Genomic DNA, 9356 nt, shown 5'->3' with positions numbered 1-9356 from the left:
CATGCAAGGTATTATGTTAGGACCTTTAGGTAAAAAAAAAAAAAATCAGATGACAATTCTTTACTCTCTATAGATTTGTTTATTCTCAGTGACATGATCTTACAAACATTCTGGGCATGATCGATTCAATACTCATTGTTGTCATTTATAATTATCATTGACAATTGTCATTTACAGTTATAAAACACCCTGAAGGAAGTAAATGATTTATACTCAGCGCTAGTTAGCTATCTAACATTCAGTCTCCCTTTCTTTAGGAACAGACTTTTATGTTGTTGGAGGTGACCAAAAGCCTAACTAACATGGTGTTTTCCATTCCTTTCTTGGGTGGGTGTGGTCAGCAACATCTGAGCACAAATATGGGTGGGATTTCTGGTAAAACTCTTAAAAGAGGTCTCACCAAGGTTTCCTTTCTACCCATGACTGAGTAATTGATACTTGACTTGCCCTTTTGCTACTGTAAAACCCACTTACCACAAACTGATATATAAACAATGTGTCACACAGCTTTTCTAAAGCAGTGAGCAACAGATAAAGCAGGACCTTTACCCTTGAGAGAAAAAGAGATGACCGCCATATTCTCTAAAATAAAAGATACTCCCTGGGACTAAGGACAAAACTGAGATGGACTAGACCAGCCCTAACAAAGAATGAAGGATCAAAGGGGTCTCTCAGTAATTAATCGGCCTATAAAAACAATAGATAACATCTTTTGAAGATTAGCAGCAAAAACCAAACACCCAGAATGTCCAGTACAAAATAAAAAACCCCTAGTGATATGAAGAAGCAGGAAAATTTGTGTACCATAATGGAAATGGAAAATTGATAAAATAGAAAAAAATACAAATGATCGAGGTAAGATATTTTAAAAAACAGGTTAGTGGAATTATTAAGCTCCACTAAGACAGATAGGAGAGCAAGAAGGAGCACAAGAGGAAGACGGAGAGAAGGGAAGAGATCACTACAGGATAAAAAATATTATAAACAACTTTATGGCAGTTAACCCAACAGCATGGATGAAATAAGCAAACTCTTGATAATTAAAACCTACTCAACTGATGAAGACAAAAGTAGAAAATTTAAGTATCCTTATAGTTATTAAATAAATTGAATTTATAATAAAACCTTCCAGAAAAAAAAAAAAAAAAAACTCTAGGCCCAAATGGCTTCAGTGGGAAATTCTATCAAACATTTAAAGAAAAGTAATAATGGCTTTCTCTGCGGAATCACCAGGGCGGCCGGGACCCTGTACACATATCTTGAAAACTAGAGGGCCTTCAAGGCTCTCATTTGCTCATTACAGCGGGGCTCAGGTCAGCGTGCTCTCCGCACCACCCCACTTCCACTTTGGCCAAACCAACCGCACCCCTGAATTTCTCCATAAATTTCCTGCCAGCCAGGTTCCAGCATTTGAGGGTGATGATGGATTCTGTGTGTTTGAGAGCAGTGCCATTGCCTACTATGTGAGCAATGAGGAGCTGTGGGGAAATACTCCAGAGGCAGCAGCCCAGGTGGTGCAGTGGGTGAGCTTTGCTGATAGCGACATAGTGCCCCCAGCCAGTACCTGGGTGTTTCCTACCTTGGGCATCATGCACCACAACAAGCAGGCCACAGAGAATGCAAAGGAGGAAGTGAGGCGAATTCTGGGGCTCCTGGATACTCATTTGAAGACGAGGACTTTTCTGGTGGGCGAACGTGTGACACTGGCTGACATTACAGTTGTCTGCACCCTGTTGTGCCTCTATAAACAGGTCCTGGAGCCTTCTTTCCGTCAGGCCTTCCCCAATACCAACCGCTGGTTCCTTACCTGCATTAACCAGCCCCAGTTCTGGGCTGTCTTGGGGGAGGTGAAACTCTGTGAGAAGATGGCCCAGTTTGATGCTAAAAGGTTTGCAGAGAGCCAACCTAAAAAAGACACCCCACGGAAAGAGAAGGGTTCTCGGGAAGAGAAGCAGAAGCCCCAGGCTGAGCGGAAAGAGGAGAAGAAGGCTGCTGCCCCTGCTCCTGAGGAGGGGCCCCTGCTCCTGAGGAGGAAATGGATGAATGTGAGCAGGCACTGGCTGCTGAGCCAAAGGCCAAAGACCCCTTTGCTCACCTGCCCAAGAGTACCTTTGTGTTGGAAGAATTTAAGCACAAGTACTCCAATGAGGACACTCTCACTGTGGCACTGCCGTATTTCTGGGAGCACTTCGATAAGGATGGCTGGTCCCTGTGGTACGCTGAGTACCGCTTCCCTGAGGAGCTCACTCAGACCTTTATGAGTTGTAACCTCATCATTGGAATGTTCCAACGGTTGGACAAGCTGAGGAAGAATGCCTTTGCCAGTGTCATCTTCTTTGGATCCAACAACAGCAGCTCCATTTCTGGAGTCTGGGTCTTCCTAGGCCAGGAGCTTGCCTTTCCAGCTGAGTCCAGATTGGCAGGTGGACTACGAGTCCTATACGTGGCGGAAACTGGATCCTGGCAGCGAGGAGACCCAGATGCTGGTTCGAGAGTACTTTTCCTGGGAGGGGGCCTTCCAGCATGTGGGCAAAACCTTCAATCAGGGCAAGATCTTCAAGTAAACATCTCTTGTCATCATCGCCTAGCTGCCTGTACCTGCCCTTCAGAGAGATGGGGATCATTAAAGGAAACTGAACATTGAACCCTTAGAAAAAAAAAAAAAAGAAAAAAAAAGAAAAGTAATAATGATCTTACACAAACTCTTTCAAATACACAGAAGATATATTTCTAACATTTAAAAGAAAAGGAAACTAGTAAGATCATATTCCTCATTAATATCGATACATTTGACAAAATGTATGCAGGATTTCTGTACACTGAAAAATTATACACACACACACACATTGTCAAAAGAAGTTTGAGACAATCTTAAAGATGGAGAAATACACCATGTTTGTAGGTTGGAAAATTCAATACTCTTCAAATTGATATCTAGATTCAAATAAATCCCAATGCAAATCTCAGTAGGCTAGGATTTTCTTTTTCAAAACTTTACAAATTAATTTTATTTAAAAATTTTTAAAAGATTTTATTTATTTGTCAGAGAGAGAACACAGGCAAAGGGAGAGGCATGTAGAGAGAGAAGCAGACTCCCCAATGAGCAAGGAACCCTATGTGGAATTCAGTCCCAGGATCCTGAGATCATGATCTGAGCCAAAGGCAAACACTTAACCAACTGAACCATACACCCAGGCATCCTGACTAATTTTAAAGCAGGGAAATGAAAAGATCTTAGAGCTTGTGATAGAAAACACAGGATGATGATTTTGCAAATTTGTGGCAAGCAAAGATTGTTCAACAATAAACACACTAGCCTCACAAAAAACAACCTGAATGTCATTAAAATTAAAAGACATCATTAAGGAAATGAAAAAAGAAGCCAAAGGCTTAAAAATACACTTGAAATGTTTATATCTGGGACGCCTGGGTGGCTCAGCAGTTGAGCAGTCTGCCTTTGGCTCAGGGCCAGATCCCAGGATCCAGGATCCAGGATCAAGTCCCACATCAGGCTCCCTGCAAGAAGCCTGCTTCTCCCTTTGCCTGTGTCTCTGCCTCTCTCTCTCTCTCTCTCTGTGTCTCATGAATAAATAAATAAAATCTTAAAAAAATGCTTATATCTAACAAAGGACTTGCATCTAGAATACATAAATAGCTACAACAAATCCATAAGTAAATAGACAAATAGCTCATTTGTAAAAAGTCAAAGACTAAATAACACTTCACAGAACATGTACAGATGGCCAACAATCACATGAAATATATTAGCTATCACTCATAATCAGAAAAATGCAGATTAAAATCACATTGTGATACACTAGAAAGTGTAAAATTTTAAAACCTGCCAAACCAAACATTAGCAAAGATGTGAACCATTGGAATATTGTTGGTTGAAGTAAAAAAAAAAAAAAAAAAAAAAAAAAAAAATGCTACCACTTGGGAAAATTCTGGCAGTTTTTATAAAATTAAGCATACTATGATTAGCGATTTCACTCCCAAATGAAGTTTACCCAAATATTTAGCTATTTATCCAAATATCCACAAAAGCATTTGTTCAAGAATGTTTGCAGCAACTTTCTTCATAATAGCCCCAAACTGGAAACAATCCAAACATCCATTAACAGAAGACTAGATTAACATTTGATATGCTTACATAGTGGGAAACTACTTGGCAATTTAAAATGCAGAGAACTGGGGACCCTGGGTGGCTCAGTCCTTTAAGTGCCTGCCTTTGGCTCAAGTCGCGATCTCGGGGTCCTGAGATTCGAGCCCTGCATTGGGCTCCCTGCTCATTGGGGAGTCTGCTTCTCCCACTCCCTCCTCTCCTGCCCCTGACTCTACTGGTACACATTCTGTCTCTCAAATAAATAAATATCATCTTAAAAAAATAAAAAGCAAAGAATTAATGATGAATGCAACATGAGGAAGTACTAAAAATATTATGCCTGCTATGTGACCAAAAACAAAAACAAAACAAAAACAAATGAATAAAAAACAGATAAAATGAACTCATAGAGTAAGAAATAGAGTGTTTTCTAGCTAGAGTAGAGCTTGATAGGAATCAGGCATGAGGGAATTCTCTAGAGTGGTAGAAATAATCTATTTCCTGATGAAAGCCATGGTTTCATGTATGCATGTTTCAAAACTCATCAAATTGCACATTTTGTATTCATGCATTTCATTTCCTGTAAATTTTACTTCAAATGAAAAATAAAGTAAGTAGCAGACACTATCCTCATCCCATCATCACCTTTCTTCCTCCTTCCTAGAATGCACACCTGGTGGCCGGAGCTTCAGTAAGTATCTTGAACCTTGACATGATGTTGAATATGTAAGGAATTGGCTAATAATGATTTGACAGAAAAAAGAAACAGAGTTTAGGTCTCTAACAATAATGTTCTCATAGATTGGTTGGAGTGCTTTTTTCAAGTCTTATTTGTTATTTGAATTTTTTGTTATATGAAGCTGGATATAATCTTAATACTAGATGACTAGAGAAAATGTGTGTGTGTGTGTGTTTAAATGAGATACAGTCTCAAATATCAATTACAATATATTTGTTCACAGACTGGACAGAAACATGTGTGCATTCATCTAATTTATGCTCTTTTATTTGGGGAAAAATGCATATCAAATGCTGCAAAATGTCAGTCTGTTCTTAAAACCTCTAAAGAAAAAGATAGCTCAAGCTGTTATGCATTTCAGTGTCTTCTATTGAAATGATCTAAATGTCACTTGCTGTAATTGAGGGTCATTTTTTGGGGAATGGGACATACAAGTCTTAGTGGAAATACAGAACTTCTGTGGGTTCTTACTTGGAGATTTTGAATGATGTCTCCATTCTGTAAGAAAACCACTGAGAAACCTTGACTGTGTTAACTATTTCTTTCCTCTCCCTTTCTCTCCTCTACGTTTCCATTCTCCTCTCTCTCCTGGCCTTCCTGCTCCTGCCCTTTCTCTTTTCCCTTACTTTTCTTTCTATTTATTGATTTCTCTTTATTTTATTTTATCTGTATTTATTTCTCTTTATTTTCTTTGCAATATGGCTATTTTGCTATAATATTTATTGTACTGTAATACTAAGTGGCTATATGTAAATATAAATAATATAAATTACATTATATTGTATATGTTATAAATTATATAAATATATTATGAGTAAATACTGAGAGAATAGTGAGTTCGACTACTTGGTAAATTTGTTGTATCAGGGTCCTTAGGCAGTGCCAGTACGTGCGTTCACAGTTATTAGTAATACAAGCTTAGGAAATATTATTTGAAGTTTATTCCAATATGATCTGCTTCATATGATTTATGTCAAACTCCTTTTGACACTATGAAGATTTTGGAGCTTGCTTTCAGAATTCATGGTGAATTGTGTGAGGAATTCATTGTGACTGTGGTTCAGAATTTAATACAATTGCTTACAGAGGAAAAACTGCTCAAAAACATCACTCTTCAAAGTTTGGAATTGTTTTGTGTGAATATATTCATTGATCATTCTGTTAACATTTATTGAACACCTATTGTGTGCCAAGACCTGGGCTTATGGCAGAGAAAATTCATGAACTATTTGAAATCTCCCATTGTCATGGGACATGACTGTTTTAAAGAGTGAGGGCAATAAATGTGTGGCCTTCCCTTGGAGGTGATTGAAAAATCCGTTATGAAAAAAAAAAAAAAGAAAGAAAAATCTGTTATGGTAATTGGAGACTACTTTTTAAAATGTTCACCTATATAAACATTTAGTATCAAAAATAAAGCAAAAGTATTATGGTAAATGGTAAATATTGGTTATGGTAAATATCGAAAAAATTTGAAGAATTACAGCTTATTTTTTATAAATAATATATTTTTTCCAATAAGTAACTTCTATGTACTGAGTCTTCAATTTCATCTGATTCTTTTTAAGATTTGAAGTGAAATTGAACTCCTTGTCAAATAGACTCTTGTTCAAAAAGAATCTAGTAGTGTTTTTTGTGCTAAACTTTTCATTTCTTACAATGAATAACTATAAAAGATTATAAAAATAGTGAAATATGTTTAAAACCGTGAATAAAGGATAGGGATATTTCAGATGATAACATAAAAGCTTCCATTAATATTTTATATTTTTCTCATTAATTTAACAACAAATTTCATATACATTTTTGAGAGATTCTAAAAAAATTTAAATTAGTTAATGTAATGATTTTATGCACTCATTCATTAAGTATATTTGGAGTGTTACTATTGTGCTAAAATAACTATTAGGAAGAATATGCTAAAATATATGTGAAGAAGTTACAAAAGGGCAACCAAATGCTCTGAATAAATTTAAATCTCTGAGTGAATTCAAAGGACAATTCAGAGTGTAGGGAGATTTTGCAGATTTAATCCTATATCTCTGTTGATCTTTTAGTGACAGTGGAAACTAGAGAGCCATTAGGTGAAGAGATGCAGGTGTATTAGTGATTTTGGAAAGACAGGAACTAGTTGGATGTTACACTTTGTGCCAAAGACCCTGATATTAATTCCTTGAGAGATATTATGAAGACAAATTTTATAAGACTATTTATAAAAAATTAATAAAAGACACCACAGACAGAGGGAACTAGCAAGGGTTTACTAGGATTACAATACCCCAGTTTAATTCATTGCTTTTTTTAAAGTATGTTAGAAGCATAGAGCAAAGGAATCTCATAATTATAAAGTACTTTTTTTTCCCCTAAATAATATAATTTAGTATTTTTCACAGACTAATCTCATGGATGTGTAAGATAATATAAGGTCTGTATAACGGAACAGCTACAGGAATGTTTATGTTTGAATAGACATTCCAGAAAGTGCTGATTAAGTAGTGATCAACATCAATTTTAAGGGAAAGTTCATTATATCATACAACTCTTTCATCAGACCAGTCCTGACTGTAATTATACTTTTGCCATTTGCTTTAATGAGAATTTGTCAAACTATGTCAATGCCATGAACCTCAAGATGAAAGGTTATATTATATATATAATACATATATAATATATGATACAAATAAAAATATATAATATTTTATATATATAATAAAAATAAATTTTATAAAGCCCCACATAAGACCTCCAGGATAATTCATCAGGTGCAAGATAGAATCATGTCTAAAGAAGGAGTATAGCTTTTCTTTGATGGCATAATTTATTTGAACCTTTGAGATCATGAGTGTTAAAGGTTACCATAAAACTAGAGTGGGCTCATATAATATAGCTTATATGACAAAATGACTGATAATCCCCATATCTTTCTTGTTGGTCAGCTTATCCTATAAATATTCAGGATTCGATATACAGACTTAATAGTATATCTTAAAAATTCAAGCAATATTATCTGATAAGAAATGGGAGATGTAGATGAAAAACCAAAAACTATATCATGTCAAGAAAATGAAAAAAAAGCATGTTTGCCTTAAAAAAAAGTCATTGTATTTGAGGGGGATATGATAATAATCTTCTCTACTTTAAGTGTTGCAATATAGAGTGAAGCAGATGTGCTTCATATAGCTCCAGTGGACAGGAAAGAACAGATATAAGAAAGGTAGTTACTGGACATGACAATAACAATAGCAAAGGAACTTAAAAACAAATAGAGCCAATCAAAATTAGATATAATTGTCTCATGTGGGAAAGTTCCTTAATCCTAAATAGGTTCTTTCAATTGAACTTAGAGACTTTGGCCCATTCATTTGTTTGTTTAATTATACCCCTGACACAGGGTTCCTAAAACCCTATACATTCCTAAGTGATAAGAACACAGAGAACATCTTTTGTCCTCATGAAGCAACCCTGAATGGGCTCCTAGGTGAGGACTGGTCATCAGAAAGACCACGCCATGATTAGAAAGTCGAAATTTTCAGCCCTACCCTACCCACTTCTCAAGAGAAAAAAAGGGCTGGAAATGGAGTTTAACTTATCATGCCTACTTGAAGAAACATCACATATAAAAATCCCAACAGTAAGGAGTTCAGAGAGCTTTCAAGTGGGAGAATACATCCACACTGGAAGGGTAATACACCCCAACTCCATGGGGACAGAAGCTCCTGGGCTCAGGACACTCCCAGACTCTTACCCTAAGTGTTTCTTCATCTGGCTGTTTTATATGTTATCCTTTATCATGTCCTTCAATAAACTGGTAAATGTAAATAAGTGTTTCCCAAATTCATGAGCCTCTCTCGCAAATTAATTGAACTTTAGGACGAGGTCATGGAACCTCTGATATGTAGCCAAATCAGACAGAAGTTGTGGGTAATAACCTGGGACCTACCACTTGTGATTGGCATCTGAAGTGGGGGACAATCTCATAGGCCTGAGCCCTTCACCTATGGGATCTGACACTACCTCCAAACTGATGGTGTCAGAATGGAGTTAAATTGTGGGATATCCAGCTGACATTATTGAAAATTACTTGGTGTGGAAGAAAAAAATCCCACACATAAGTGACCGAAAGTGTCAGAAGTGTTTCTCCTTTACCACGCTTTGTGTGTCTGGTAAAGCAGAAACACAAGCGGGAAGAAATGGGTCTTTCTCTATTCAGGAAGAGACTGGGCTGTTTTCCTCTTTCATCCTTGACTAGAAAAGGAAAATAATTGATTGTGTCAGTAGTCAGTCAAACTGTCTCCCATTTATGACAATTCGTATACAAAGACAGAAGGAATCGCAAGATGGGGCAAGGTCCTAGGGAATAATGTTCACACATTTTTGTTGTGAATGCACCCAGAGCCCCCCTGTTTTCCATCTTTCCTGAAACCTGAGTGTTATTTTCCTTTTCCTTGTTGATACCCTGATTTTTGTAGGTGTGTGGTATGGCTGTGTGTGTGTGTGTGTGTGTGTGTGTGT

General features: G+C 36.8%; 1 pseudogene; it reads left to right on the top strand.

Moving 5' to 3' along the window:
- Nucleotides 1–1162: 1162 nt before the first annotated feature.
- On the top strand, nucleotides 1163–2645 carry LOC112657863 (elongation factor 1-gamma-like; annotated as a pseudogene).
- The last annotated feature ends 6711 nt before the right edge of the window (nucleotides 2646–9356 follow it).

The sequence above is a fragment of the Canis lupus genome, chromosome 8, assembly GCF_003254725.2.
Source record: "Canis lupus dingo isolate Sandy chromosome 8, ASM325472v2, whole genome shotgun sequence".
Taxonomy (NCBI): domain Eukaryota; kingdom Metazoa; phylum Chordata; class Mammalia; order Carnivora; family Canidae; genus Canis; species Canis lupus.
This window is presented reverse-complemented; position numbering and strand designations above follow the sequence as displayed.